The sequence below is a fragment of the Hemibagrus wyckioides genome, linkage group LG08, assembly GCF_019097595.1.
Source record: "Hemibagrus wyckioides isolate EC202008001 linkage group LG08, SWU_Hwy_1.0, whole genome shotgun sequence".
In the NCBI taxonomy this organism is placed as follows: domain Eukaryota; kingdom Metazoa; phylum Chordata; class Actinopteri; order Siluriformes; family Bagridae; genus Hemibagrus; species Hemibagrus wyckioides.
Genome location: NC_080717.1, coordinates 3,396,261 through 3,418,884, shown reverse-complemented (window position 1 = coordinate 3,418,884; position 22,624 = coordinate 3,396,261). Strand labels below are relative to the sequence as shown.

The 22,624-nt window shown below is 40.5% G+C and overlaps 1 long non-coding RNA gene across 1 annotated transcript; it reads right to left on the bottom strand.

The window, feature by feature from the left end:
* Positions 1-2,777: 2,777 nt before the first annotated feature.
* On the bottom strand, positions 2,778-22,593 carry LOC131357809 (uncharacterized). The gene is made up of 3 exons (XR_009205322.1): positions 22,420-22,593; positions 4,431-4,620; positions 2,778-3,422 (listed from the first exon to the last, which is right to left on the bottom strand). It is a non-coding gene; the product is annotated as an uncharacterized LOC131357809 (long non-coding RNA).
* Between the last annotated feature and the right edge of the window lie 31 nt (positions 22,594-22,624).

Genomic DNA, 22,624 nt, shown 5'->3' with positions numbered 1-22,624 from the left:
ATTGTCGATTTCCTGAGGTCTCAGGAACAAGGCACCTAAAGTATAAAATCTCAGTAGAAATTCCCAGGAGATTTAATTCTACACCACAAATAACTAGATGTACTGTGCAGTCAGTCAAAAGTTTTTGAACCCTTGCATCGATTCTCATGTTTCATTTCAGTTCAACCACAAATATTGCCATGGCAATGAAATAAATAAATGTAAATCTGCGTCTTATTATCCTCTCGCTCTGAGATCCTAGCGCACCTCTAAACGAGTCCTTTATTAAAGACAGGAAGAGCTCGGAGGATAAATCTGGTAAGCCTATCGATTAAAGACTCATACACGGTGCTGTAATGCTGAACAATTTAAACCTGGTGTGTCTCAAAAGGTGCGTAATTAGTGTGAAAATATTCACCATTTTCCCATTAGATCATTTCTATCACTTCTCCATTCACATACAGTGCACACCTGTACACTTTATACACGTACACGTAGGTGTGTGCGGTGTTTATTTTTCCGCACTCACACCACCAGGAATTCTAATTAGAGTTCCTGACGTTGAGATTATTTCCGTTCACACTCCGAGCCAGACTCTCCCTGGACACACACACTCTTTAAAAGAGTGTCAGTGTGAATAAGGATGCACACGCATCAATCTGTGCCGAGTTGTGGCCCATGGAGACAAGAGTAGGATCACCATGAGAGTATTCGTCTCTCCAGAACACACACACACACACACACACATCCCTGTTAATTCCGCCTGAGCACCAGCTGCTTCTGTTCATCTCTAGAGGAAGGCCATCCGTCTGCTTGAGTGCAATGTGTAGGAGTTTTTACCATCCCTTCTCAGGAACCTTGAAATAATTTATACAGCTAACCCACAACACACACACACACACACACATACACACACATATATGTACACCTACAGTGTATAACAGCTTCTATAGACCTTCAGGTTAGCCTCTATTAGACTCTGCTATTGAGCTTGTGTCAATACTCTTCAGACACTTCACTATATCGGCGCTGCACTGCTGGATTCAGTGTGTGAGTGTGTGAGTGTGTGTGTGTGTGTGTGTGTGTGTGTGTGTGTGTGTGTGTGTGAGACTCTATCCTCTCTCTGCTGGAGCCGTGGCTCGGCTCTGACCCCCTGCTGCACTCTGAGCTGTGCTTAAACACTGCTAATTGTTCTCCGGGGAGAGCATCCATTGTCGTCGTGTGAAACCAGAGAGTATACCCAGCGGCTCTGGAGGCCCACTGCTGCCACTCGCTGAGGGATTTAAATAAAGTTCATTGACAAAGTTAACTAAGCCACTCGAACTAGGATGGATCATGGATCTTATTCATGCTCTTGTGCTATAAAAAAAAGTGTCTTACCTGGGACATCCTTCAGTCTTGTAGCTACAAACCTCACCGTCATTACTGAATCATTTATAAGACATTCTGAATAATTCACTTGAAGACGAATAACTGAATAACCACAGGGTAAATAGCGTGACGGTCAAAGCATCACAAAACCAAACAGGTCGATTTCCTCTGAGTTCAGTCAGATCCACTGTGATGTCCAGACCAGAGCTGATAAAACTACCCTGCTGTCAGTTACATAATTTTGATACATCAGCCATAGATTTTCCTAAAACATTGTTAGGACCAAACTGGTGCTGGACAAGCTCATGAGGTTGATGATGACTGGTGCATCTGTAGAACTTTAGCCTGACCTTCCATGCCAATTTTTATATTGTGATAGTTAGACCAGCATCTCTGTGAGCATCTCTAAAACTGCAGCTCTTGTGGGGTGTTCCCGGTCTGCAGTGGTCAGTATCTATCAAAAGTGGTCCATGGAAGGAACAGTGGTGAACCGGCGACAGGGTCATAGGAGGCCAAGGCTTACTGATGCACGTGGGGAGCGAAGGCTGGCCCGTGTGATCTGATCCAGCGTATAGCTGTATAGCGCTTTTAACAATGGGTATTGTTAGTTTTAAAAGACTAACATTTATCCCTAATGAGAAGCCTGAGGTGATGGTGGTGAGGAAAAACTCCCTGAGATGATATGAGGAAGAAACCTTGAGAGGAACCAGGCTCATAGAGGAACCTCATCCTCTTTTGGGTGACACTGGACACTAAATAAATGTAAATGTTGATGATGTCCTTTCTACAGCAGCAACCAAGAGCTCCTGAGAAACTAACAGGTCAGTGAAGTTCATTATAGACTTAATACCTTCCTGCCGAAAGATGACTGATGCAACGGCAGTTCAAAGACGGCGTGATAGTCTCCATCGGAAAACACTTCAAATGCCGTAGACTTTGTAGAATAGAGGTTAAAGTTAGTTGGCACCAACTAGAAAATGCTAGAAATGTACAACAATTCAACAAGTTTATGACTTGGTCAGTGGATCCAGAGACTATTGAGGAAACATTAGAGAGAAGCTTCATGAGGCATATTCACACCAGTAGATGGACTGGCATGTTGTGGGGAAACTGGGGAATTTGAGAAACCCATGTAGATAGAGTGAGAACATTAAACAGACATGAACCAGAGATCAGGATTGAACTGGGAGCTCTGCAGCTCCTTGTGTGTTGACCACCTTGTCACCTTTGTGGTCTGTCTGACTGGAAATAAGTGTGTTTTTACTGACAATGTGTTTTCTGAGATGGATAATAATGTTAGCATTCCAATGATTCCAATGAAATCTAATCTATAGGACAGGGAGAAGATTATGATTGTGATGGTATTTAATACATTAAGCTTTAAAAACATCATGTATTATAATGTCACAGAAAATAAAGATGGGCTGAATTAATAATGCATATCAATTTACAGACGTTTTGTTTTTTAAAACAAGAGTTAATAATGTTCAACATTATTTCATTCAATTTTATTCCATTATCACTTTAATGGTGATGGAAGGAAGATCTAAAAAAAAAAAAAGCAAAGCAAAGCAAACAGAGCCTGAAATTGATCTCGAAGGCATAGGTTGTGTAAAGCAGCACCGTATGTCGAGTGCTCTCCAGACACCGAAACATGCCAGCTAGCATAAGTTCAGGTGAAGCTGTCGTGGTGTGTTACTATATCGAAAATGTAGTCATGTGTAAAGTGGATGTGTCACCTTGAGTGTGCTACAGGTTTGATGCTGATTGCCTGCGACTGGCATCAGCACTCCATTCCAGTCCCATCTGCTTCTGAAGCCTGCCGACACTTTCTAAATCGATAAGACTGGCTAACGGCAAGGACACACACTCACTCTCCTACACACACACACACACAGACGTAAGCCTGCAACACAGTGGCGGAACACCACATGGACCTCTGTCTCAGGGGCTGCCTGTGGATGTGTTAGGTGTGAGGGTGGAGGCGACATGTCGGCGTAGAAGGTGGGTTGGTTCCTGAGGTGTTTATGAGTTTCAGCAAAGGGTCAAGGTCACAGCTTGATGTCCAGTTACTGATGAAAGAAAGAGAGAGACTCGGGGTGAGGTATGGAGATTAGTCATTGCAGAGATGTGTTATTAGACCAAAGAAGTCAGATCTATCATAGGATTTGTAGAAAGTAAGAAAACACCTTCACACCAGTAGAGAAGAGTATTGTGTAGTTGCCATGGTGCTGGGTAATATGGATGGATGGATGAAATAAATGGATGGAAATACTTCTTATTCTCTACAGAATTTCTATCAGGAACCTACCCTAAATGAGAAGGGTTCTCCTGGGAGAGGAACTAGAAACTAAAGCACTGTTACTACAAGGGTTCTTTCAGGCTTCTTCGGATACAAATGAATTGGTTCTTCTTGAACGTTCTCTAAAAAAAGAAAGATCTTCTTTTGTTTTCTAAAACAGATTGAAGAAGCCTTTTAGTGCTAGATAGAAGCACTTACAGAAAATCAGATTCTACAAGGGTTCTTCAGAGCTACTTTGCATGGAATTCTACATTTCCTACATTGTTTCTTTTCCTAATTGGAATCCTATCTGAAAGAGAAACCTTCAGTTCCCTCAGAGGTAACGTGAAGAACCGTTGCAGTATCCTTGAAAAATCTTTGCGAGAGCTATATGTAATCTGTTTGTTCTAAGAGTTTGTGCTCTAAGACGGTTTCTACAGCGGTTCTTCTAGGCTTCTTTAGATAGATATCGCTTCTACATTTCCTAAATAGGTTCTTCCTGAAACCATTTGTTGAAGGGATGTTATATCTCTTGCCTAGCGCAACAAGTGTAAGAACCTTTATGGGTGCGAAATGGAACCTTTGATGAAGAGTAAGAGCAGGTGCCATCACACTAAATTATGGATCTTTCACTTAGCTTCCATTGGTGCAACAGATGCATCTTTTATATTTCCATAAGATCAGGAACGTTTCCGGGTGCGTTAGCACTGCTCTGCTGCTATGTTTATCAGTATCAGATTGACGGTACAAACTGACATCAAGCATTTGGTTGAGAACGTAAGTACAAACAAGAAATCACCTTGTGTTGCTCTTGCTCAGATCGGAGTATTTCCCAGATGAAGAAAGGCAGACATATTGTTGCAACAGCAACTAATTAGAGGAAGAATTCATCGCACTTCTTTTTTCTTGCAGGAATCACACAGGAGATTTGCTCTACAAACAGCAGCTAGCAGAAGAGAGGATGTAGTCACACTTGTTTGAGGATGACTCTGGAGAATTAATAACAACAATAAAAAAAACTCACAGGTTCAATCATACCACTAACAATGCACATGAGGAAGACTGCACTTGAAGAACACCAACCTTTGTTATATCATGTGTGTATTTTTATGGCAAGTATTGCTTATGCGAAAGCACGCAACCTGACACATTTTATAATCTATCACTTGATCGTTAATTAGCACATGGCGTACCACGATGGTGAGCAACTCTTAAGCAACTTGTTTGTGTCAGAAGCATTGTTGTGTACTGAATTGTTGGTAATGATGTGTTTCACCTCCTACAGTCGAGAGATGCTTCTCTAGCCAGTGCACCATTAGGCTGAGCCTCTTTTTTTGCAATAACAGAACAGATGTTAGAGGCTAATTAAACAGGAGTGCACTTGTAGGATATCCACAGTGAACCGTGGGAAGAGCTTACAGAGTGCAACCTAAAGAGAGAAAGGGAAGGGGTGATGATGATGATGATGATGAGAGGAAGGGGGGGTTGTGTAGCTAAATTGCAGATTTGCACATGGTTCCTAACCAGAGCTCCATCTGTCTCAAGCCTTTGGAGATGTCCAGTATGAAGCAGTAATTGAAATGCACTCAGATCAGCTTTTCTTGGGCTTTTAAAAAGAGGACAGAGCATTAACAAGAGAGATCTCTCATCAGTCCAACTTAATCGGCAGTCTAATCATCAGTCCATCGCCAAACATTAACTTATATTTCTTTATTTTGATTGGTCAGAAGGAGTTTCTATGACACTAGTTTGGCTGCAAGGCAAATCATAGGTTTATTCGAACATGTTATCTTGTCCCCTAGTGGCCCAATGTCAGGATTCTGCTCTCTTGCTTCCATGACCCGGGTTCAATTTCTGGTCAGGGAGCTAACCCAGCCACTCAGGAAGGAGGGTTAACTTTCAGAGCCAGTCCCAAGCCTGGATAAAATGAGAAGGTGTCCAGCATAAAACCTGTCTCGAATCAAATACTGGACTAGGTGACAACACTGACATTGTAATATATTACCTTATACAAAGATTTCTGCTTGTATTTAGCATATGGAAGAAGTCTCCAGTGTCAGCTCTATTTACCACTTAAAGGTAAAGCAAAGCTTTACATTTACATTTACCAGACACCCTTATTTCATACAGCTGAGGGTTAAGGGCATTGCTCAGGGGCCCAACAGCAGGATCTTTTAATGGACCTGGGATTCAAGCTTGCAACCATCTGATCATTAGTCCAGCACTTTAACCACTGAGTTTTGACATTGTTCAGGACAAAATGCAGACAAAATGCTCTGTAACAAGCTTCAAGCCAGCTAAAAGCAAGCGATCGACTCCGACTATAAACGGATAAAAAGTAGAATGTGTATTATTTCTTCTATAATGAGCTACACCCCCTACCCATGCCGCACCTCTCCATCTCTCAGTGTTTGATTAGTGTTGTGTCACAGCACTTACTACAGTACACTGTGACTCTATTATTAATAGTTACGCTACTAAAAACTGGCTCTTTGCACACTTGGCACATTTGTAATAATGCCGTTGTCTCGTACATATTGTATTCTTCCAGCCTACTATAGCACAATTATTTCCATTGTGGTTCAATTGTCTATTTTTAGACCTCTATACATCATTGTATGTGGTTACGGTTTTCATGTTCCAGAAAAATATTTCTAAAACCTTCTGGAGAAACATGCGATTTCATCTAGGAGGTTCGGATTTCAATACAACAGCACACATTCTTTCAGTATTTATAAGTTCCAGATGTCCTAAACACAAACTCCAGGCAAAATAAACACACGGACACACAAACACACACACACACACACACACACAGAAATATATAGCCACACACAGACACACACACACACAGAGGCAGACACAGGGGTCTAACTGTACTGTTGGCCTGGAGCAATTCTCTCTTTTTAACTTTGTGAACTCTGAGAAAGTAAGTAAAACCTCATCATAATGTCAATCTGATAAGAGAAAGCGAGAAGAACGCAGAATGTCGAGATGGGATCAGGTCTCGAGGAGTCATGAGGCGATAATATGAAATATGCTTTTTTGCTGGTTGATTTTTCTGTCTGAATTTTTTTGTTTATAGCCTACGGCCTTCTTGCTAAACCTTTCTGTCAACCTAACACACACCCACGAACAGGCATAGACACACACACACACACACACACGTCAGTATGCATCTCTTTCATCATTCATTCTCCTCAGTTGTGCGGGAAGCTCCTGGCTGATTAGCTAAATATGCCTGCATTATAAATCATGCTGTGATGCTGAGGTCTTCTCCTCTTCATCTCTCCATCATTAGCCCTCCAGGAGACTTCGAAAATCACACACATACACACACACACACTTATACGCACGCACATCATTTAAATCAAATGTAAATGCTAATCCGGTTGTTGTGTCTGATGACCCTTTACGGAGCTTTGTTCAAACTGATGTATTTTTTTGTTTCATTTTATCATGATGTGATCTGATTCCTTAAATCCTGTAAGACTCCTTCGAAATGTATGTAGTGGTAGCTACAGAACCCTCAGAACACCCTGTATGGATGATATTAATAGCATCATGTCAGAACCACCGTGATGAGATTTTCCTATTACACCCACCATGGAAAAGTTCTAATATTGCTGTGTGATTTGAGATAATTAGTGTAAAACATCCTGCTTGAATCTAATATTAGACTCCATCCTGGACTAAGCATGCATATAAATAAATGATATTATTCATAGTCTAATGTCAAAATTAATGCAATTGGGCCGGCGATCCTCTATGAATTTTAATTTGAGAGCAGTCTTCAATAATTCACTAAATAACTACGGATAAGTAGACTTTTATACCGATTTGGGACAAGGGTAAGGGGATACAGAGTCTCGGTAGGCTTTATGGGGATTGGAAGCGTTTTTTGTGAATCTCTGTAGGCTGGAAGAAGATAGGAAGCTGGAAATGGACAGTGTATCTCTGTAGACCGACAGGGTATTATGAGCTTTAAAGGGGTTTGTCAGCTGGAAAGAGATAGGAACCTCTGTATACTAGCAGGGGATTTGGGTTGGAAGGAGATAGGGAACCTCTGGAGATTAGCAGGAGATTGGGGCCTGAAGAGGATAGTAAGCCTCTGTGGACTGAAGGGGTTCAGGACCTGGAAGACATGACATACTGTGTGTGTAAATGAAAAGAAAATGGGAAGTTGGAAGGGATGGAATGGAATGGGATAGACTTGGGTTTAAGGGTTGAAAAATTAAATGGAAGAACGAATAGCAGCCTTAGTAACCTATAAAGTAAGATGGAGGTGCCAGGGGCTACTGGGGCTCCGGTCATCAGTATGTTCATCTAGACTGAAATGTAATATGCATCATATATACATTAGCAGGTAATTTGGAGATCCATTAAGTTAAGAAGCCTATGTAGACTGGGAAACTTGTATGGCATAGGGATCATCTGTATCTAGAAGTTTGGATAGTGAAGGTCTGTAAACTGAAAGGTCTTGATAAGGGATAGGAGCTCATGATATCAGCCATCCGATGATCAGGGGGTAGTAGAAGAAAATAGGGAGTCAATCTGGAAGGGGATAAAGAGCAGAAAAAGAGCAGAGATCTTTTAAAATAGTGAAGTGGAAGCAGCAAAAGAGCACCTTTAGACTGGAAGTGGATTGAGAGGCGGAATAGAAATGGGAGCCATTTTAAACTGGAAGGTTTGGGAGGTACGGAATAGGGATCCCATATAAACTGGAAAGGAGATTGTAGTTGGTTGGAAAAGATGGGGGTGGTGGTATATACACATGGAAGAGGATATGACAGGAGATAGCAAATATTGAAGGAATGAGTGCTCTGGAAGATGTTAGGATGACTTTGTGGTCTGGAAGAAATGTAACAGGAATGGGGAGGATCTGTAAACTGGGTGGCACTGGAGATCTGGATGGGGATATTCAATCTCTGTAGGCTAGAAGGAGACTGCAAGGGGTTAAGCAGGTGAAGAAAGATAGAGGCCTGTGAAAGAATGCAGAACTGGAAGAAGCAATTGAATAGTAAGAGGTATTGAGAGATTTTCTGGAATAAAAAGATGGGAAGGAGTAAGGATCTTTTACAGATTGGAAAGTAATAGTGAGGGATACTGAGATTGTGGAGCCTAGAAGGACTTGGAGTAGCTGCAAGAAGTTAGGAAGCCTCTGTAGACTGGAAGGTATGGGTGACCTGGATGAGGACATATTGCTTCTGAAATATGAAAGGAACTTTAAATTAGGAAGTAGGTATTGGGTCTCTATAGACTTGACAGATATCTAATAATAATGATTGTGTGTATAGTTCATCGGCTCAGTAGGTGAAAGCTAATAGACTGAAAGGGGATAGTAATTTGGAAACTCTTTATAGATGGAAAGGTAATTTCCAGAGTAAACATCTCTAGAAAATGGAAGAATGGTATGGAGATTCTGTGGAAAGGGGCTTCCTAGTCAAGGTGTTTATTTCTCATTTGCATAATATGTCAAGAAATACAGTATGTACCCAGAAATGCTTCCAGTTTATATAGACTCAAAATCGCCTTCCATGTTTCCAGTAACAAACAGTCTACTGTGGCTGACCATTTACTTGTAGCTTGCTATCCTCTTCCAGTCCACAGAAGCTTCATATCATCCACCACACTATTACTTTTTTTCCAACTCTCTATCCATGTCCGGTCTACAGGGCCTCACTATTTCCTATAAGGTCCACTGAGTCTGGCTATCTACTTTTACCTCCTTATCACCTTGCATTCTACCTTCATTTTGATTAGCTCCTTCTAGTCTACAGAGGTTCAATATCTCCTTCCAGGTCTCCATAACCTTCTACTCTACAGAGGTTTGAGATCTCCTTATAGACCGCTATAGTGAGCTAATGATCATGACCATCTGTACACAGCTAGGGGATAAGCAGCTGGATTCTGGACACCTGGAAGGGTTTGATGAGCCAAATGGGGAGAGCTAATCTCTGTAGACTGGAAGTGGACAGCGAGGTTCTGACTGCTGTGTGATTGTGCACTGCTGTAGACTGGGGGAAATGGAAAGCAGGATGAAGCTAGGGAGATTCTGTAGACATAGAAAAGGATAGAGAGCTGGAAAGAACTGTAAGCCTCTGTAGAAGGAAAGGGAATAAGGAGCCCAAGAGGGATATGGACCTCCTGTAGGTTCTGAAGAAAGTGCTAGAAATGAATAGGGAATCTCTAAACTGGAAGAGGATGTGAAGATGAAAGGAGCTAGGGAGCCTGGGACTCAATCCAGGGAATATTTAGAATCCTTCCAAATGCATCCGTACCGATCCAAAAGTTAGATCCAAAAACATCATACCAAGACAGGAGTTTAAGAGATAAGACTTATATTAAGGATCATGACTACAATATGTTCCATATGCTATGCTAATACACCTAATTTTAGCTGTTTGGAATCTTACAAGTAGCCGAAGGTTTTTACAATAGATCGACATAAAAATCTCTACTGCTTTTTTGACAGTTTTTTCCCTACCATGTCAATGTATTTGTATTTTATCCTTCCATCATTCTAGTTCTTAAAGAATAAAGAATAAACACAAAGAGAGAACGAGTGATGGAGAGACAAAAGAAGGAAACCGTAAACATCAGTTAAGGATCTGAGGCTGGATTAAAAGTTAAAGATTAGACGGCGAAAATAGAATGATGCAAAAAAGGAAAAGGGGGTAGACAGACAACATGCAGAAATAAGGGAGGGGTGAAGGATGTAGATATCATAAAGAGACCGAAAGATGCAAAGAGAGAGAGAGGGAAGGTTGGAAGCTTTTGTATGCAGCACCAGGTCTACCAGCTGCTCTTTGGCCTCTCTAAGAAACCTGATCTGTTTGTACTGCTTTCTATCTTCTTTCTTTATTCTGTTAATCTCTTGCTTGCTTGTCAGCTTCCAGGCATAATGCTTTTACCTGGAAGCTTCAGGATACTGTGATATACGCGCCACATGGCCAAGCTAAAGAATGAGGACAAGATAGTGATACTAATACCGATAATCTTAACAAAAAAATGCTTATTGAATCCATAAGTTATTCATGGTCATGCCTATACAAATGGAAAGTGTTAATGTTTTAAGATATTTGATCAGGAGAAATAATGGATTAAGGACATAAACCCAAGAGAAAACAGGAATGTCAGAGGGAGGACTAATACAAAGACAGTAGCGACAGAAGGCAAATCGGCAGAGGATGAGTGACATTAACGCTCATTTATTTACGACTATGAATGCAATGCAATGCCATTGCCATGTCCTTACAGAATGGAGGTTCAGAGGAAATGCTCAGAAGCAGAACTTTGCAATGTAGCACATGAAAGTAGGCCAGGTTAGGAGTGTGTCTTGGGTGCACCAATGGTAGCGAGTGTGTGTCCATGTGGGTGTGTGATCCGGGATCCAGGTCTGAGTGGTCTCTAAGAGGCCATATGGCAAATCGCTCAGTCTGGGCGCAGAAGCGAGGTCATTCCGTCGGTCATCTGGAGCACCGATCCTCAGAGAGAGAGAAAGAGAGAGAGAGAGAGAGAGCTTATACAGTACTGACACACACAACCACACACACACAAAGAAGATATACAATTAACTATATACTATATATATGCATATGTGCTTGCTCTCTAGGCATAACTGCCTTCTTTCTTATTATACAGGAGTTCTGCGGAGAGAGAATCAAAGACCAAAAGAGGAAATAAATTAAATAACCAGGAAAAAAAAAGAGTGAAACAATGTTCTGTTCGAAAGAAAATAATTTTTCTATTATTCTTCATTTGAAAACTATGGCCCTGAAGCTTTAGGAATATAAATGTACCCTTATTTTTCATTCCAATAACACAACACTAGATTTAACTGAATTAAATTGAGAAACAGAGGTAGAGAGAAAAGCAGAGTGTGTGTGTGTGTGTGTGTGTGTGGGTGGGTGCTGACAGACAGAAGGCATGGCCCTTACAGCTGCTAGGCTGTTGTCTGCAAGGTGAAAGGTCAAGGGAGGAAGGTTAGCATGCAGCGTGTGCGTGTGTGTGTATAGCAGGGGTCCTGGACGGTATGCAGGAGGGTCAGTATTTCACTCAGGAAAACAAACAACGGAGACTAGAAGAGCATCTCTTTCCTCCGAGACGAGCAGGACGAGTAGGACGAGGGGTCAGATTCGAGTCGTGTATTTGGAAATACACACAGCGAACCTTTTCTCCGTAACTAAACTCACTCATCTTTACTCATCTTTGCTAAAACATGCTACTTGATCTCGGGCTTGTAATTTTTATTTATTTCTATTTTTTTTTCCCGCAAAGTACCTCACACAAAGCTGCATACATTGATATTCTCACATCCATTGTAGACTTTTTTTTTCTCTCTCTGAACTTCTATATCACTCTTGAGAGGAAAATGAAACAAAATAAAAAAAAAAAAAGTAAAAAAATCGCATTCTCTCTAAAGAACACAATGAAAAGAGGTTGAGGTTGAGGTTGAGGCAGACTGTCTAGGAAAGTGCTGTATATTTCTCTGTGGAGTAAAAGCCACGTCAGACACGGAGTTTAATGGAACGGATAGAAATTCAAGCCAAGAATCAACTTAAAAATGAATAGAAGAGAAGAGGACAAAAAATTCATAAAATACCAGAAAATCGATCTTCAAGAAGAGGCAGAGTGAAGTACAAATTGCTGTTTCTCAGTAAATAACAAAAAAGGAAAAAATAATAATAATAAAGTTTGTAAAGCCTTCAGGAGTGAAGATGTGAAATAAAAGCTACGACTTGACGCTGGAGAATCATTCCATAAAACGCTAAAGGAACATCTCCTTACAGAAAACCTCACCACAGCAACAACTCCTCACTCTGTTAATATGGAAACGATAACGTACTTACAAACCTGGATAAAGTGGTGAATGAAAATGAATGAATGAATGAATGTTTTTGTATGACCGTTGTTTTAAAAAAATATTTTTTGCATTGTTGTTAATGGAGCAGTGTAGGTGTTGTTGATGAAAATGTCTGGCCTGAAAGGAATGACAGAATATAAACATCTTTATTTTTAGAATTAATAATAATAATAATAATAATTATTATTATTATTATTATTATTATTATTAATTTTTCTGTATTTATTTATTTGATTTAATTTTTATTATTATTTTTTTTTAGTTATTATATAGATATTTTATAGTCTATGGAGGTTGTGGTGTTTTGGGTCATCCACACAGTCACATCCACAACTCTGTAGTTGTAGAAGATCAAGTGTGTTTGGAATTTTAATAAACTCTACAGTCTCCATTGTGAGAAGTATATATATATATATATATATATATATATATATATATATATATATATATATATATATATATATATATGTGTGTGTGTGTGTGTGTGTGTGTGTGTGTATAGATTGCCATAAAAATCATTCCATAGAGGACCCGCTGTTTCACTCGGAGTAACCGACAAAACTGTAATGAAATCACAAAGTTTTCACTGCAGGAACAGCTGGAAAAACCCACAGTCTCTTTATAGAGCGAACTAAACACTGAATTCTCGACTGTTTACATTTCTGCCATTCTTCAGCTCTGAGGCTCACACACACACACTGAGACACATGCTGTGTATGTTTGTGTGTGTGTGTGTCCAGAATGCTGGTTTAGTGTTAGTCACATGAATTAAAGTAACATACTGTGCAAGAAAGCTTGTTAGAAAGATGAGGCTAGAGCACAGGGTCAGTCATGATACAGGACCCCTGGCCTAGACAGGATTAAGGGCCTTGCTTAAGGGCCCAGCTTCGGCAGCTTGGTGGTGCTGAGACTTGAATCACTGACCTTCTGCTCAGCACCATGATGGGTTATACTATTACTCATACTCATCTACAGCAGCATTAACAAATCTTTCTCTCCTTCACTCCATCCAGATAAACAACTGAAGACTTTTCATTTCAACCATAAACCAGAAAAAAAATAATCAGCGTTAACTTTGGTGAGAAATTCATGGCATGTGTCGCATGTTCGCAATCTGAAGTGCAAAGTGTGTATAATTGGTGTCTCAGCAGATTGTCTTTCACAGCTGTCAAGCCGAAAGCCCCATGCAGGTCTGATCAGGTGGAAAATGGGATTTTAGCTATAATTAAATTGTAGTTAGGGATATACCGTATGTTTCATGATCCTTCTTTTGGAAAAAAAAAAGAAAAGAAAAAGGAAGCTTATAAGACCTCAGTGTTGTTGAATTCTCAACTCAGAATCCCTGTATTGACTCCATTATGGAAAATTTAGCAAAGTTTAGCCATTGAATTCAAATTCGCTAAACAATTAGCCAGAAGTGGGTTTCAGAGGATCGGCTATTAGTGGAAGGTTTACTTCAACATTTAGTCAATTTTCTAAGCAAACTTTGAAGAAAATCAGCATTCCTGGATCTGATCATATCAGAATCCTACTAAAACAGTTACTAAATAATGACCAGATTATTTAAAATGCAATATTTTATTCACTAGAAGATTAAATTTTCCTGAAATGACATTATGGTCCCAACGGTTCTGAGGTGCTTAAATATAAGGTAAAGGTAAAACATTCAGGAAAAGAGAGCAGGATAAAATAAAGAAAACACAGAAGAAGTAAATAACAGGAAGTAATTCTCAGTATGGCAAACAACAACGATGAGTAAAAACCCGCATGAAAACCTGGATTTGATATACTTAATAGATGTGAAACAGGGGCGTTAGAGTTCAATGTGCTAGAAGCAAAATCTGAGCTGGATCCAGATCAGGATGGAGCAGAAGAGACAAGAGAAAGTATAAAGCAGGGATTTGTTGTATTATCCATAAAAGGAATAGTTTGGCTGCAGATTCCAGATCATTCCAATATTGCCAAACATTTTGGGACACACCTCCAAATGATTGAGTTCAGGTGTTGTTTTTCAGGGGTTGGGCTCGGCCCCTTAGTTCAGGTGAAAGGATCTCTTAATGCTTCAGCTTCATACCAAGACATTTTGGACAATGTCATGCTCTTTGTGGAACAGTTTGGGGATGACCCCTTCCTGTTCCAACATGACTACACACCAGTGACCAAAGCAAGCTCCATAAAGACATGGATTAGGGAGTTTGGTGTGGAGGAACTTGACTGTCCTGACCTCAACCCCATAGAACACCTTTCAAAAAATTCCCATAAACACACTCCTAAACTGTTCAACTTGCTTTCCAATCAACTATCCTCTAATTTGAAGAACACTGATCCCAAAATTCTCAGATTTGTCAACTCAGTGATAACCGCCAATAAATATGAACTTTCCAGTGAATTTCCATCCAGGAATAACAGCACAATCTCAGGTTTAAAGCTGTAACAGCCATTACCCAAGACATGCTAGCTTTCTTACAGTATGTCAGCTTTTTAATTAGTCTCATTTCTATCTCAGGTCACTTTAGAGATCACCGATTACAGAGCTGACGCCAAAATGAGAATTAAATAAGAATGGCTGTTAATGACCATTGAGCTGTCAAGCAGCGACTTCTGAATTCATTATTCTCTGGAAACAATCTGGGAGGAATGTGAAAACTATGCAGCAAAACTAATAACACTATTTCTCCTTGAATTCTGGCAGTTCAGGGTCGGATCCGCAGTTTGGCTTGACTTTTCACCCGAGAGAAAACAGTGCTGGCTCCCTGAGGAGGAAGCCTGAAAGAGCCTTTGTTTGAGAGGCAGACTCACATCTGGTGTAGAGCGGGCATGGTGGTGAGTTTGTGTGTGTGTGTATGAGAGAAATACAGTGTGTGTTAGGTTGGCACAGGCTGTTCATACCAAGGCCAGCTTGGCTGCACTCCATGTCATAGAGTTTAGTGCGAAGTATGAATGAAACTCATCCCCGGAGGTGGAGAGGATCTGGCAACACTTCTGAGCAGCCAAGGGTTAATTGTTGACTCTGAGGGCAAAGGAAGACAACACACTCACACACACACACACACACACACACTTCACACTTCAAATTCTACCCTTCAAAAGGAATAGTAGCGCATGTTATTCTTCAGGGTTTTTTCGGCATTTTGCCTTTTGATTCTGTTCCCTCTTTTGACTTGTGCCAGATTAAAAGCTTAGTGTGAGTTTAAAAAAAAAAAAATCTCTCAAACTGTCTCTCTCTTTTGAATGCACACACGCACACACACACACACACACACACACACACACACTGTTGTAAAGGATTTTGACACAAGTTCTATGAAAGACATTCCTCCACTGAGCAAGAAGCGGAGATCCAAAACTTGCTAGCGTCCTTGACCTTTAAAAAATCTTACACCACAGAACAGTTCAATTCCCGAGTCTGTTCAGCAGAAACGTGTTGCGCTAATCTTCTTGTGCTTAACTGATTTTGCTAACAAATAACAACCTCACAGATACTTTAGCTAGCTATCGATCACGCTGCAGGGTTAATCTCATGATCGGACTAAACTTCTGCTATAAACAACTAGCTATGAATGGCTTGGAACTTGAACGGGGTAAGTGAGGGGTAAGTAATATTTAGCAAACTTTTCAGGAAAGAAACTATGCAAGTATTCTTTATTTAGAAGAATTTAGTGCCACTGCTATTTAAAAAAAATCCAAAACACTTCAACTGATAAACTACCAACAGAGTTGACTACAACAAACCAGATGGCACAAGATTTGAAATCCACCATAAAATATTTCAATAACAGGGCATGATTGTGAACCTCCAGGCATCTGGAGTTAGCCAGCACAGCCTAGCGCCATAATTCTTCCAACCCACTTCCTTTAAAGTGACATGTAAGATATACAAGGAGTTTGGAAGACTGAATTGGAGCACTTCAAGGTGCAGCCAGACTATTCAGCTCCAGGACTATTCAGATTCAGCTCTATTCACTGCAGGCCCACATATTTCATGGTTTACTGTAATAGGGACGAGGGAAATGAGTGGGAGAGATGAAAGGAACATGGTGGAGGGTGACTCTAGGTGTCCAGCATTGCTGCCTAACCCCAGGTGGTTGCAGCCAAATGTCTTTCTTTGTGTAGTTATTTCAAAGTCTGTGACAAATGCTTTTCAACACAAGAGCACTGCTATTTGTAATGGCAATAAGGCACAAAGAAAGAAAACTGTCCAGCAGTGAAAAAGTGAATAGACTTTGGGGTATTTGAGGATATTCTTAACACGGTATGTGGGGCTGGATGGAGAATACACTATTCAAGTACAAAGCATTCGGATCTTGTTGATTTCAACATTTGGCTCTGCAAATTATATTTTGTAATATTTTGATTCTAAATATCTGGATCAGAACTTTGAGACCCCAGGGGTGCTAGTAGGAATTTTTAGACAGATATAGGCACATTACTATCCTTGACAGATTTCCATTATTGACGGTTTCCTTAAGACCCCTGTCTTTGGTGATCTTAGAATTGCTCAACATCCTCCCACAAGTCTCTTAATGGCATTCCTGCTCTGAGCAAGGACCTTAACCTGCAGTTGCCCCAGAGGTGCTATGTAACTTGTGGAACCAGTCATCTACAAACAGTACTGGTAGCCCACTCATCCTGCTGAGTTCCTGCTTTTAGAAAACTACCAGAGTTTTAGAAAGCTACCAGAAGCACACACTTGATGATCCCAGATCCTGAAAAGCTGGAAATTACTGGCAACTTTGTGAGCAGGTCTCAGAAATGAGATAGCTGAAATCTACTGAACAGGAAACTAGTAGACAGCTGTAATCTACTGGAATTGAGCAATTACCATGTAAAAAACATGACTTGAGAAGGTTGAAGAAACTATACATCAGAAAACTACAGGATTTTAGCAGATCTTAGAATCCAAGCGGCTTGAAACTACTGGACTTGAACAGGTAACAGAAACTGCACAGTTGAAATGGCTGGACTTGAGCAGGTACCAGAAACAACACAGCAGCAACTATATGACTGGAAACTACCAGACCACCAGTACCAGACACCTTAAGCTAGAAACTATTGAAACTGAGCAAGTTCCAGAAACTACACAGCTGGAAACCTCTGAAACCAACAGGTACCAGACACCACACACCTGGAAACTACTGAAACTGAGCAGGTCCCAGACACCCTAGAGCTGGAAAGGTCTTGAAAGTTTGTTCCTGTTACACTTTTCTTTCTGGTACTAAAAGTTCTGACACTTTGTGCAGCAGAAAATGGCTTTATATGATCTCTGAGCGCATCGCTCACTAGCACATCAATGTATGTATCTTTATTAGAGTGGCTGACACATCCCACTGGGCGTAGATGCATGAGGTGGAGAGAAATTTGATCAAAAGTTGGGTGTTTTGTGAAACCCTGTCTCTGATGGCTAGAAGGCAGAATAAAGTATTATGGAGAGCAGGATGACAAATACTCTTTAACTTAGAGAGGAGGGGGGGAAAAACAGCCTGACATCTAATACGTCAGCAAGATTTGAAGACTGATGGAGCGTGTGCTGTAATGACATTATCAGTCAGGAGGAAGAAAGCGAGACCGAGTAGAAGAGCCATCAAAAGGAAGCAGATTAAGGAGCTTCCATGGACTTACCCATATTAATGTTCAACAAAAGTCAGTAATAAAGAGGAAGCAGGGGCTGGAAGGTGTGCGGCATCTCGGAGATGAAATATTTACACAAGCCGACACTGTGTTTGCTTGCTGCCACCGCTGATCATTGGCCATGTTTTATTCATGCGCTAGTGTTTATGGCGGTGAGCGGATGTCACGGTGACAGACGTCTTGAAAAAGATGGCGAGCGGCCTTTAGACGCAGATAGCCGATTAGCATTACGACTCTATATCTGGAAAAGATATGCGTGGGAGGAAAGCTGGAGAGAAGAAACCATAGCCAGGGTACGCAGGGCCGAGTGAGGTGAAGACATCAAACCCGTTGTGAACTTTAGTCTCAGCCTCTTTGATCTCCCTGACCAGCGGTGACGCCGCAGCAAATCAATGGCACTCCTGCTAACAGGTCCGCCATGACGCTAATGCCTTACACCTAATCGGCCTCGTATTTTGCTCATCGCTCATTCTCTCTATCTAATGGCGTCTCCATTGATTAAATAAACACGACTGCGTGATGAATGCCAGGCTTAAGGTGAGCTCCTCTCCTCCATGGCGTCACAGTTCGCTCTCCATCAGGCCGTGTCGAGCCGATTAGCATTGATCCGACCCGCCATCCGCGCCTAACTGCTGAGGGTTTAATATCCTCGCGAACGTATTAGCAGCAGACGATTGCAGCTCGCCTAAAATGATTACGCTTCAAATCAAATCTTTTACATGGATATATTCCTGCTTTAATTTTTCAGCTGTCTTTTCCTCTCATTCTTTACACATCCTCTACTCGTCACATGGCCCGTGGTGGTATTTCGTGAATGATAATGGAATTTACTGAGCTGCAGTGGGATGGAATAGTCATAATGTGTGTGTGTGTGTGTGTGTGTGTGTGTGTGTGCGCTGCTTTGGTGGTGTCATGTTTTTATATCTCAGTGGGGACCAAATGTCCCCAAAAGGATAGGAATATCTGACATTTTTGACGTCCAAGTGTGTGTGTGTGTGTAAGAGAAAGAGAGAGAAATGGATAAGATTAACTGAATATAACAAAGATTCCAGAGATGTGGAACATTAGCGATATCAGAAATCTGCTCATTGGAACATCAAAGGAAAGAAATTGAAATTACACGACATGCTTCCTCACACACACACACACACACACACACACACTAACACTCTCTCTTCCTGAGGCGTGTGTAAAGCAGATAGTACACGTGTATCTGAATCTGTCAGGGCCCCAGGCCAGGAACTAAGCATGTCCACGGAGAGCTTTTAAAAGCAGCATGACTGAATGTATGTGTGTGTGTGTGTGTGTCTCTCTCTCTCTCTCTCTCTCTCTCTTACCTCATCTTCTTTTTTCACTCCATCATTTTCTGGCTGTGGTACTCAGAAAGTTTGACTTCATGATGTTCGACATCTCTTGGACAATTTCTTACTTCATACTTACCTGTTTTTTCACTAACAATGTGTGTGTGTGTGTGTGTGTGTGTGCTCTGCAAGGAATTGTTGCACTTTTAAAGGTCTCCCTGTACAGGCCATTTTAAGCCGTTTTTAATGTACCATCATTAATAGAGGGATAAATGGATTTTTTTTTAAAACTCTTGAAGTACTTCTGTGCTTTTATTCAATCTCTGAATAGCGGCGGCCATGTTGCACTTCGCTAACGCTTTTTTTCCAGTTTCACAAAATACACCCAGCTTGTTGAGTATTCGGTATTTTTAGTGCTTCATGGTCTCTGATCTAAACCATTTGTGACTTCATAAATAACATCCATGAAGGATTTTTACCTCAGCTTTGAGGTAAGCTACAATCAAGACTAAGCTACGATTAGCAATGCTACTAGCTACAGTTTTCATTATGTTGTTAATATTAACAATAATAATAATAATGCAGTTTTTCCAGCTTGCTGCGTTTTATATTTAGGTGTGGTGTTCTGTGTTTCGGTGAAAATCAAAATGGCTGCCTCAGTGGAGCTCGGGTATTTAGCGTAATCACTAGCATCAGGGAGTAGGAAAGAACAAGCAATGAGGACAAGCTAGTTTTTAAAATGTTAGCATATATGGATGGCTGTGGTCCTGTTAACGTTAGTTAGCTAGACTTTTCCAGAAACTAATTAATAAACCAATTTTCTGAAGTTAATAAGCAAAATGTCGCAGGAGATTATTCTAAGGTTCAAACAGGAAGTTAGTGTGAAAATAAAGGATAAAAAGGAAGTTGTTGTTGTGTTGTGAGTGTAGCTAGCTATACTTTAGCAAAAAGCTCTTTCAGCTGGAGATTAGCTATTTTAAATCATGAGCAGCTTGTAGCATGACAAGATTATGACAAGATTAAGTAGTTTCCACAACACTTTATTTGTTTGTTTGTTTGTTTTTCAGTTTTATGTACTGAGCATGTACTTTTTATTCAGGTTATTGCAGAAATTTCTCATTTGCGAAACATTTTGCTAATTTCTTGCATGATCTTTATATCCTTATTTGCAATGTTTAACCTTTAAGTTTAATCTGGGTACTGAGTCACTCACTATTTTTTTGTTTATTTATTTTGTTTACTTTTATTTATCTTTTAGTGGTTTCCAATAAGCAGCATTCTCTCTCTCTCTCTCTCTCTCTCTCTCTATCTATCTATCTATCTCTTTCTCTCATTCATTTCTGTGTGTGTGTGTCTTTGTAGCATTCATTCTCTCTGTAGCATTCGTTTCTCTCTCTCTCTCTCTCTCTCTCTCTCTCTCTCTAGCATTAATTTCTCTCTCTCTCTCTCTCTTTGTCTGTCTATAGCATTCATCTCTCTCTCTATTTCTCCCTTTTCACTCTCTCTCTCTATTTTCCTGTAGCATTCATCTCTCTCTCTCTCTCTCTCTCTCTCCACGTTTCAAAATCCAGTGTTTTATTTGTCATGTTCTTTCTGTCGTTCTGTCACCATCTCCCCAGCCTCTGAGAGAGGAGTAACGCGGGTGAAGACTTTCTCTCTGCTCTGATCAGGTGAAGTTTCTACAGCGGTTTCACTTACACACTGTTTTACACCAGCGTGTACGTCGTGACCATCATATCAGCCTTACACACTGCATTCTGCATTATTCACGAGTACAGAAGAGCATGGGATCATCGGTGCATATAGAATTCCATCTCAACACACACACACACACACAACAAATGTATGCAATACATGGGACTAAGAGACATGTGATGTCTGAAGCTAATGTTGCTAATAAGTCATTGGAGCATATAGACACCAGATTAGCGTCATATATTTACAAATTCAGCCAGAAGTTGATTAATTTCCTAAAACAACATGCTCTATAATGTGTTTTTCATCAGCAATTAGCTAATAATTGGATATACATTTAATTAACAATCAACACATCGTACTATTTATCCGTTTTTATTTACATTTAAGGTTCATTACAAAAGTGCAAAAGTTCCACATTTCTTATGTCTCTACCTCTGTCTGTTACACCCTACTGAAACTGGAGACTCCTTCCCTACCATCCAACATTCTCATCCTTCTTCTTCTTTCTGTTTTTTTTTTTTTTTAATGAATTGTAACTATAAAAATCAGTAACATAATTCGATCATGAATATTAAAATCTTCTAGCTATTCAGAATCAAGCACTCAACAGTGCTGGGCTTTTTATTGCCACTAAAAAAAATTCCGCCAAACTTTTATAAACTTCATGGCTGGAATCCTGGTTCCTGATTCTGACTTCTGAAAGATGATAAATTCTTAATGATTAGATTATTATTAATTAATATTGTAGAATATATTGGTGGAGATAGCGAGAGAATATCTATACATGGGGGATTGTGGGTAAATTAACACTAGTGTTTCAGCTGGTCTGCTGATTCTCTCTCTCTCATTCATTCCTCTCTCTCTCTTTCTCTCTGTCTCTCTCTCTCTCGCATTCATTCATTCTCTCTCTCTTTCTGTAGCATTCATTCATTCTCTCTCTCTCTCTCTCTCTCTCATATTCATTTCTCTCTCTCTCTCTCTCTCTCTCTCTCTCTCTCTATCGCTCTCTCATTCATTCATTCATTCATTCATTCATTTCTCTCTCTCTCAGTCTCTCTGTAGCATTCATTCTCTTTCTCTTTTTCCCTAACTCTCTAACACACACACACACATCCTGCATCTGTATTAAATTCTCTCCCCTTCTCAGATGTAATGGATGTCTCCCATGTCGAGTCCAGCTGAGCTTCGGACTGCATGGATACTGAAACCATACAAAGTAAATTACCCTGTTATACACACGTGTGTGTGTGTGTGTGTGTGTGTGTGTGTGTGCGTGCGTGCATATCTGTGTGTACCTTATTTTCCCTGCTGGAGGTTTGCTGGCCCTTAAACGGTCTCCTAACCTGTTTCCATAGTTACCGTGGTCCGGATCCGTGGCCGTCCGAACGTGATCCAGCTATAGCCAAAGTATTCAGAGCCAGATCCTTTCATACAGAGAGAGAGAGAGAGAGAGACAGAGAGACAGTAGCTCTCTCTTTGCTCTCAGTAGGCTCTATCTCA